Source organism: Ambystoma mexicanum, chromosome 9 (genome assembly GCF_040938575.1).
Source record: "Ambystoma mexicanum isolate Mex_15411 chromosome 9, UKY_AmexF1_1, whole genome shotgun sequence".
Lineage (NCBI taxonomy): Eukaryota > Metazoa > Chordata > Amphibia > Caudata > Ambystomatidae > Ambystoma > Ambystoma mexicanum.
This window is the reverse complement of record NC_090931.1, coordinates 657,367,364-657,376,274: the sequence shown is the minus strand read 5'-3', so window position 1 is coordinate 657,376,274 and position 8,911 is coordinate 657,367,364.

Below are 8,911 nucleotides of genomic sequence, written 5' to 3'. Positions count from 1 at the left end.
GATGAGGAAGCTGACCCGGACAATGAGGGCGATGCAGGACTCGTCCACTCAGAGCCTCTAGTTCACACACCAAGCCCGCAGGAAACACCTCGGCAGGACTCATCCGACCAGGGCACCCATAGAGAGTGGTATCTGGCAATGCACAGCCCCATGATTCATGCAGGGCCACCACATCACCCACCAACCACGACCCACACTGCCATACGGGACCTTGAGGGATGCCTGTGCAGGATGGATGCCCGGCAGGAGGCGATGCAAGGCTATGTCCAGCAGTACCTTGCTGAAGGGGAGACAACACGCCGTATCATCCAGGACAGCACTGCAGCCGTAATCCAGGCCATCAACTCAAGTGCACAGCAAGTGCACGATGGCTTCAATGCCTTGGGTCAGATCCTCACCAGGATTGCTGACAGCATGGAGCAGCAGCAAACCCTGCCTCTGGGCTCACAACCATCTGGCTCATCTGCATCAACCATGCCAGCAAGTTCGAGGCAGACCAGCCCCGTGCGCAGGTCCCTGCGAAGTTCGCGGCTCTCAGAGATCCAAACCCCACCTCCGAAGGGGGCTCCACAGTAGCAGGGCCACCCTGCAGAATCTCTTTGGGTATACATCCAGACACATGTCGTGCCATAGTGAATTTGGGTGATTCGGGGGTGGGTAGAGGTTGGTGGTGGGTGTAGTGTGTAGTACTGGGGGTTTTGGGGGGGTTGGAGTAGGGGGGGAGGTGGAGGAGTGTTGGGAGCATGGGAGTAGGGTGGGGGGGAGGTGGTGGGGGCGTGGGAGTAGGGTGGGGGGAGGTGGAGGGGTATTGGGGGCGTGGATTTTTGAATTATGTTGTACAAAATATCTCACAAATACATCTGTTGTGTAGCAAACATCACATGAGTGGACATTGCTGATTTGTTGTTTGTCAATTTATTGCTTCATGGTGAACTGTGCACATATGCCCACGCACCCAGTGCCCACAGTTCCCAAAACATGGCACCCTCTGCATCAAAGTACATCAGAATGATTCGTCTATGACCATTTGCCGCACTGCGCGACCCTCACATGTTTCGCGTCCTGGCCTATGTCCTACATCTACTCCTTCCTCGCCTTCTACTTCACCAGGTGGTGGCAGCTCCATGTCAGGTGGCAGGGGTATGTTCCGCCGGATGCACATGTTATGCAGCATTGCACATGCCGTGATGATCTTGCCCACCTTCTCAGGCCCGTATATGAGTGCCCCTCCCGACCTGCTGATGCAGCGAAACCTTGCCTTCAAAATACCAAACGTCGGCTCAATGACCACACACGTACGTGTATGTGTACGATTGAAGTCCTCCTCGTGCCTGTTCTGTGGATTCCTGACAGGGGGGAGTAGCCACGCCTTCAGAGGATATCCAGCATCACCTACATGGGAGCAGAAGGAAGTATGTGTAAGGATGAAGCTCAGTTGACAAGTGTGCTCAGCCTGTACATCATTGAAGTTCATATGCTCAATCTCATCAATGGCAGCCACATCCACATGACTGTCAGTCCTGTACAGTGCATGCCAATCCATGGAGGGAGCCTTGGGTGACATACATAACCTAGGGTCCTAGGCTTTTAAACCACCAGGCATCTTGGTTAGGGGCATTTTGTATGCACATGTGAGGGCTGTGTGTCGGCGGATGACTCAAGAAACTTCCATTCCCCCCCATCCCTCTCCTCCCATGGCCCAGGGGGCAGACTCACCCAACAGCCAGCCACTTTGTACAACGTCTCCTTCCATGTAGCAGGGTAGTGAGGAGTTCCGAAGCACCATGGCATCATGCGTGGATCCTGGGTATCTGGCACAGCAATGTGTTATTATTTGGCTGGCATCACACACCATCTGCACATTGATGGAGTGGTATAGCTTTCGATTGCGGTACACCGCCTCCACGGCATGTGGGACTACCAACTCTACATGGGTGCAGTCGAGGGCACCAATTACATTGGGCATGCCTGCCAGTGCATGGAATGCTATTTTGGTGGCAATTGCCTCCTATGGTGTTCTTGGTAGGAATATGTAGGCACTTGCGTGCTTCAGTAGTGCATCCAGCACTTGGTTTAACACAACAGAGAAGCATGATTGCGACATGCCATGCATTTGGCCCACTATGTGTTGGTAAGTGCCTGTGGCCAGGAAGTGGAGCACAGATGCCACCTTCAGCAAAGGGGGGATGGCTGTGCGGATGTTGATCAGGCTGACCAAGTCATCCTGTATTAATTCCACTATGTTGGTGATGGTGTCTCTGTCCAGCAGGTACAGGGTGTGGATCTGTGCTGGGGTTAAGTCAAATGGATTGGCCCTTATACGTGGAATTGTTGGCTGTCTGAGGGGAGCAACTACCTGCACTGGTGGGATTTGCTGGGCCTGTCTCACCCTCCTTCTCCTCCTGCGTCTCCTCTGTGTTTCCTGTTGTACTGCCTGCTCAAGGAGTAGCAGTGCAGGCATGTCCTCCAGGCCCAGTATGGCAAGTACAAGTGGTAGCATTTTGGCTTGGAAGGGGGTGTGGTGTCGGCTACATCTGTGCTGGCCCTGACTCCATTGCCTCCACCTGTGCTGATTGTGTGCACCTGTGGCACTTGGTTACACAGCAGTTTGCTGTTTACGGGTGGTCCGCGATGCCAGTATTGCCAGCATCATGGTGGCACTTCTTACCGGCATCTTGATGCCGGTATGTACTTGTCCGTGCGACTTGTGGTGTCCCCTTCTTTGCGGGATGCCGGTATTACGGGTTCCCTATCCGCGTGCGTGCCGGCATGCCGGTACGGTGGTGCACGGCCACAGCGGGTCCTTGACGATGCCGGTAGCACTGACATCTAGGGTCATGATACACCGGCCCGGTAATGGATGCCGGTATTACCTTACCGGTGCCGGTATTACCGGAGCGCCAACCTTGTGATGAGGCCCAATGTCCTTTATGGACGTCTCAGCTAAGGCAACACTATTCCTTTTCACTATCTTAATCTTTCTCACTTTACCAACATTGCCCTTACTTCTGGTCCCTTTCTTGTTATTACGTTTTTGACGTCTCTGTCTTTTAGGGCCCTGGAAATTGGTCTGATTCCCTTCTGAGTTAGTGGGCCTCATTACGAGGTTGACGGTCCGGTAATAATGGAGCCGGTAAGGCAATACGGGCATCTATTACCGGGCCGTAGTATTACAACCCTACACGCCGGTCCTACCGGCATCAACAAGGACCCGCTGTGGCTGTGCAACACCATACCGGCATGTGCACGCGGGCGCTGTGCCCGTAATACCGGCATGCTGCAAAGAAGAGGACATCACGAGTCGCACGGCCACGCACATACCGGCATCCAGATGCCGGTAAGAAGGGCCACCATCGTGCCGTCAATACTGGCATCGCGGACCACCCGTAAACAGCAAACTGCTGTGTAACCAAGTGCCACAGGTGGAGGCAATGGAGCCAGGCCCTGCACAAAAGGAGCACACCCACACACCACACCCCTTCCAAGACCAGAATGATACCACTTGCACTTGCCATACTGGAGAGAGGACATGCCTGCACTGCTACTCCTTGAGCAGGCAGTACAACAGGCAACACAGAGGAGACGCAGGAGGAGAAGGAGGGTGAGAACGGCCCAGCAAATCCCACCAGTGCAGGCAGTTGTTCCCCGCAGGCAGCCATCAATTCCACGTATAAGGGCCAATCCATTCGACTTAACCCCAGCACAGATCCACACCTTGTACTGCCTGGACAGGGACACCATCACCACCATAGTGGAATTAATACAGGATGACTTGGTCAGCCTGATCAACATCCACACAGCCATCCCCCCTCTGCTGAAGGTGGCATCTGTGCTCCACTTCCTGGCCACAGGCACCTACCATCACACAGTGGGCCAAATGCATGGCATGTTGCAACCATGCTTCTCTGTTGTGCTAAAGCAAGTGCTGGATGCACTACTTAAGAACGCAAGTGCCTACATATCCCTACCATGGACACCACCGGAAGCAAATGCCACCAAAAGAGCATTTCATGCACTGGCAGGCATGCCCAATGTAATTGGTGCCCTCGACTGCACCCACGTAGAGTTGGTAGTCCCACATGCCGTGGAGATGGTGTACCGCAATCGGAAGCTATACCACTCCATCAATGTGCAGATGGTGTGTGATGCCAGGCAGATTATAACACATTGCTGTGCCAGATACCAAGGATCCATGCATGATGCCATGGTGCTGCAGAACTCCTCACTACCCTGCTACATGGAAGGAGACGTCGTACGACGTGGTTGGCTGTTGGGTGAGTCTGCCCTCTGGGCCACGGGAGAAGAGGGTTGGGGGGGCCTACATGCATACACAAGGGGAATGCCCTCTAGGCTATGGGAGGAGTGGGTTGGGGGGCCTACATGCATACGCAAGGGGAATGCCCTCTGGGCCATGGGAAGAGAGGGTGGGGGCCTACATGCATACGCAAGGGGAATGCCCTCTGGGCCATGGGAGGATAGGGTGGGGGACCTACATGCATATGCAAGGGGAATGCCCTCTGGGTCATGGGAGGAGAGGGTTGGGCAGGGGCCTACAAGCATCTGGAGTAATCCCCTGCCACACAGCCCTCACATGTGCGTACATAATGGACCTTGTGAATGCTTCGGGTGGCTGGTGGTTCCAATGTCAAGTCATGTACGTCACCCAAGGCTAGCACCATTGATTGGCAAGTACTGTACAGGGCAGATAGTTGTGTAGATGTGGCTGCCATTGACGGGATAGTGCATGTGAACATGAACGATGTACTGGCTGAGCACATGATAACTGAGCAGTATCCTTACACATACCTCCTTCTGCTCCCATGCAGGTGATGCTGGCTATCCCCTGAAGGCGTGGCTCCTCACCCCTGTCAGGAATCCGCAGAACAGGCACGAAGAGGACTTCAATCGTGCACATACACGCACACGTGTGGTCACTGAGCAAACCTTTGGCCTGTTGAAGGCACGGTTTTGCTGCCTCAGCAGGTTGGGTGGTGCCCTCATTTACGGGCCTTAGAAGGTGGGCAAAATCATCATGGTATGTGCTATGCTGCATAACATGTGCATCCAGTGGAACGTACCCCTGCCACCTGACATGGAGCTGCCACCATCCAGTGAAGTAGGAGAGGAAGGAGTAGATGTTGGACATCGGCCAGGACGTGATACACTTGAGGGACGCACATTGCGCCAATCGGTCATAGACCAATCATTCTGATGTACTGGGATGCAGAGGTGCCATGTATGTGGGACTCTGGGCGCTGGTTGTGGGGGTATATGGGCACAGTGCACTATTAAGCAATACATTGACACACACCAAAGAAGCAATGTCCACTCATGTGAGGTTTTTTTACACAACGGGTGTATTTCATTGATGGTTTGTACAATATGATTTAACACTCCACACCCCCAACACACCCCCACACACCCACCACCCCCACACACCCCCAGTACTACACCCCCCCTCACCCTCCCCCGAACACCTCCCGCACACACCTACCACCCCCCCCACACACCCCCAGTACTACACCCCCCTCCACCCTCACCCTAACACCCCTAGACATCAATTGCACAACATGTGTCCGGATGCAGTGCAAATCAAAATGTGCAGGGTGGCCCTGCTACTGTGGACCCCCCTTCGGATGTGGGGGTTTCATCTCCGAGCGCTGCACGCTTCGCAGGGACCTGCGCACAGGGCTGGTCTGTGTCGAACTTGCTGGCGTGGTAGATGAGGTAGATGGTTGTGTCCCTGAAACCGCTGTTTGCCGCTGTTCCATACTGTCTGCAATCCTGGTGAGGATCTGGCCAACAGCAGAGAATCCATTGTGAACTTGCTTAGCGTTACGGTTGATGGCCTTGATAACTGCTGCAGTGCTGTCACGGGTCAGACGGCGTGTTGCCTCGCTTTCTGCAAGGTACTGTTTTACATAGCCATGCATCTCCTCCTGCCGGTCCTCCATCCTGGTCAGGCATCCTTCAAGGTCCCGTATTGCAGTAGTGGTGGTGGATGGTGGGTTTGATGGTGTGTCTGCAGCCAATACGGGGCTGTGCAATGTTGGAGACCACTCTCCATGGCTGCCCTGTCCTACTGAAGGGTTGACCTGCGGGCTTGGGCTTCGACCTACAACCTCTGAGTGGAGGACTCCTGCATTGGTGTTTTCATCAGGGACCCCTTCCTCGTCACCACTATGCTGTGCCAATGCAGCCATCTCCCCTATTGAGTTTGTGGCAGTGGACTGTGTGCCCTCATTCTCCATATCAGAATATGTGGCCTGACCATGTGTGGGTTGTGTCTCCAGGGGTGCAGGGGCAGGTGTCTGCTGGGCCTGCATAGGTGGCTGCGTGGCTGGTTGGGCACTGGTTGCTGTCTTGCATGCCGATTGGACCATCCTTGCTCCCCTCGACGTAGATGGCCTGGTGCCATCATCTTGACCCCTGGGCCTTTTGGCTGGTGTCGTGGCGTGTGCACTTCCATCAGGGTCTTCAGTGTCTGCATCCGTACCTGTGGGGGACAGAGAGTGGCAGGGCATCAGCGATGGTGGTGCTTGCATCATGCATGCATTGGCCTTGGTGCAGTTGGCGCCATTTGTAATCAGTTGCATGCCTGGTTTTGCGGCAGGCTGGGTACGTGCAAGTTTGGGGGGTGAGTATTGCAATCCCTCAGGTGTTCACATGTTCACCATGGTGTCTGCAGTGTGGCCTACAGGTGTGTTGTGTCTTGCGTGCTGTGTGACACGTGCAGGTCATCTGTGTGTCGTGTGTGTATTTGTGTATGGGAGGGGCATGCAGCATTCATTTGGATGTGATAGTGGTGGGGCCAGCATGTGGATAGGGAGATGTGTATGTGTGTATGATGGGCCATGTCTTGGCTTTCATCGCTGCCACATTTGGTGGTCAACTGTGATGATCGGTTGTCAGGTGTTTGTAGGGACACTCACCTTCATCTGCTGATGTTGGCACTCCAAACTCTGCTCCACCGACTCCTTCAATGGACTCCACATCTATCAATGTGCTGCAAGGTTTCTCCCATCTAGCCAATTTGATAGATGAGTGAGGTCCGCCACCGGTTGCCAGCCCCTGGCTCCGATTGGCCGACAAGATGTTCCTCACTCTCAGCCTCAGGTGATCCCAGCGCTTTTTGCAATTGCGCACTGTGCGTGCGGTGGTGCCGACTGCACTTACTTTCCTTGCCACTTCCTCCCAGATAGCCTTCTTTCTGAGCTTTGCTGCACACCTGGGGTCACTGCAGAAAACCACTGCCGCATTCTCAACAAGGGTATTAGCTAGCATGTTCAGCTCCTCGTCCTTAAATCATGGTTTCCGCAGGTGGGCAGTGCCTTTCTGGGTAGCCTTTGACATTTTGTCCGTGGTGTGCTTGGAGTTTTGCCTGTGAAGGTCCAGTCTGTGGAGGATGGCAATGGATTGTGTTTTTAAACATGGCCACCAATGAATTTCCCGTTCCGGCGCAATGATGTTACTTCCGGGTCCGGTAGTGACGGGCCCGTTCATACCACTATGTTAATACCGGTACCGCTATTTGGGGGTTGCCAATGGCAGAGGTGTTATGTGCGCATTTGATGATGCCGCTATCTGGGAGTTTGAGGGCCGTTACCAGCATGCCGGTATGGCTGTTACCAGCATGCAGGGGTGCGCGTGCTTGCACATTCGTGATCAACCGATGTTTGCGGGATCAAGCCTACACAGACATGTTATTACCGGCATGTCAGTAATGAGAGATTTTTAGTACCATTCTCGTAATGAGGCCCAGTGTCTTTATTATCTTTTATTTCAGCTACTAGTTCAACCGCATTTGGCTCTGTTATCTCAGCCTCCACTGCATTCACCTTGTCAATTTCTTCATCCACAATCATGCACAGCTCACTCAAGAAACCCGTGTCCATTATCCCAGCTTTTTCTATAATATCTACTTTGGTTTTTTTCGCTTCTTGTTATTACATTTCCGCCTATGATTTTTATATTCTCTGCCACCAATACCACTATATTCCTGATCCCTTCCTGATCATTCATGAGCTTAGTGCATATACCCAGCAATATAGCAACAGTTTTTATAATGGCATCTAGTTTTCCACCCATATTTAATGAGATATCATTGACACTTTCTGGGTCATTCCCTGAATAATCTCCCTCATTGCTTGTAGTGTCATCTTGGGCAAATTTCCCCAAATCGGTCGCAACCGACAACTTAGTGGCAATCACATTATCCATATTTTCCAGGTTCTCATAACTTTTTTCTACTTCAGAGAAACCCAGTCCCACCGGTAATCCCATCGACTGCCGTCTAAAATCATGACATAAATTTAACAAATAATTATTATCTATAATGGAACTGTTTTCCCGGAGGTGATGTTATTTCCTCATTCATATGCTCTTTAACCATGTCCTTTTTGGTTAAAATCTGGACATTTTTGTCTTGGCTGTTCCACACTCAGTCTATCCTTTGTCCAATTCCTTTTATTTCCCATTCTTACACCTTGTTTCCATTTTTGAGTGGTTCGTATATCTAATGTTGGGCTAGGCTGTGGGTAATGCACTTGCCCCCTTTTTCTTTTTCATGTTATGGGAGCACAGTTTGGGTCCCATCTCGGCAACTCTTATAATCTGAAAGTGGGGGTGCAATAAAACAAGTGTTTATTAAGTTAGAGAATTTGCCACCCCACCAATGTCCTCCCTCTTCTGCTTATTGACGGGTCCCCAATGCTGTGTCGTATTGCAAGATTGTTCTTCGGGCTATAGTTAGATGAAGCCAAGCCTCTTTCTCATTCTATCAGGACACCCAGTTACCCATGTAGTGCAAGTTCTCTTCTCCTACTTTTGTGCAATTTTGCGCAGCCAGCTCCCTCTTACACGGCCAGAGGCCAGCTGAATGCGCAGTATTGCACTAGAGACATTTCCCTAC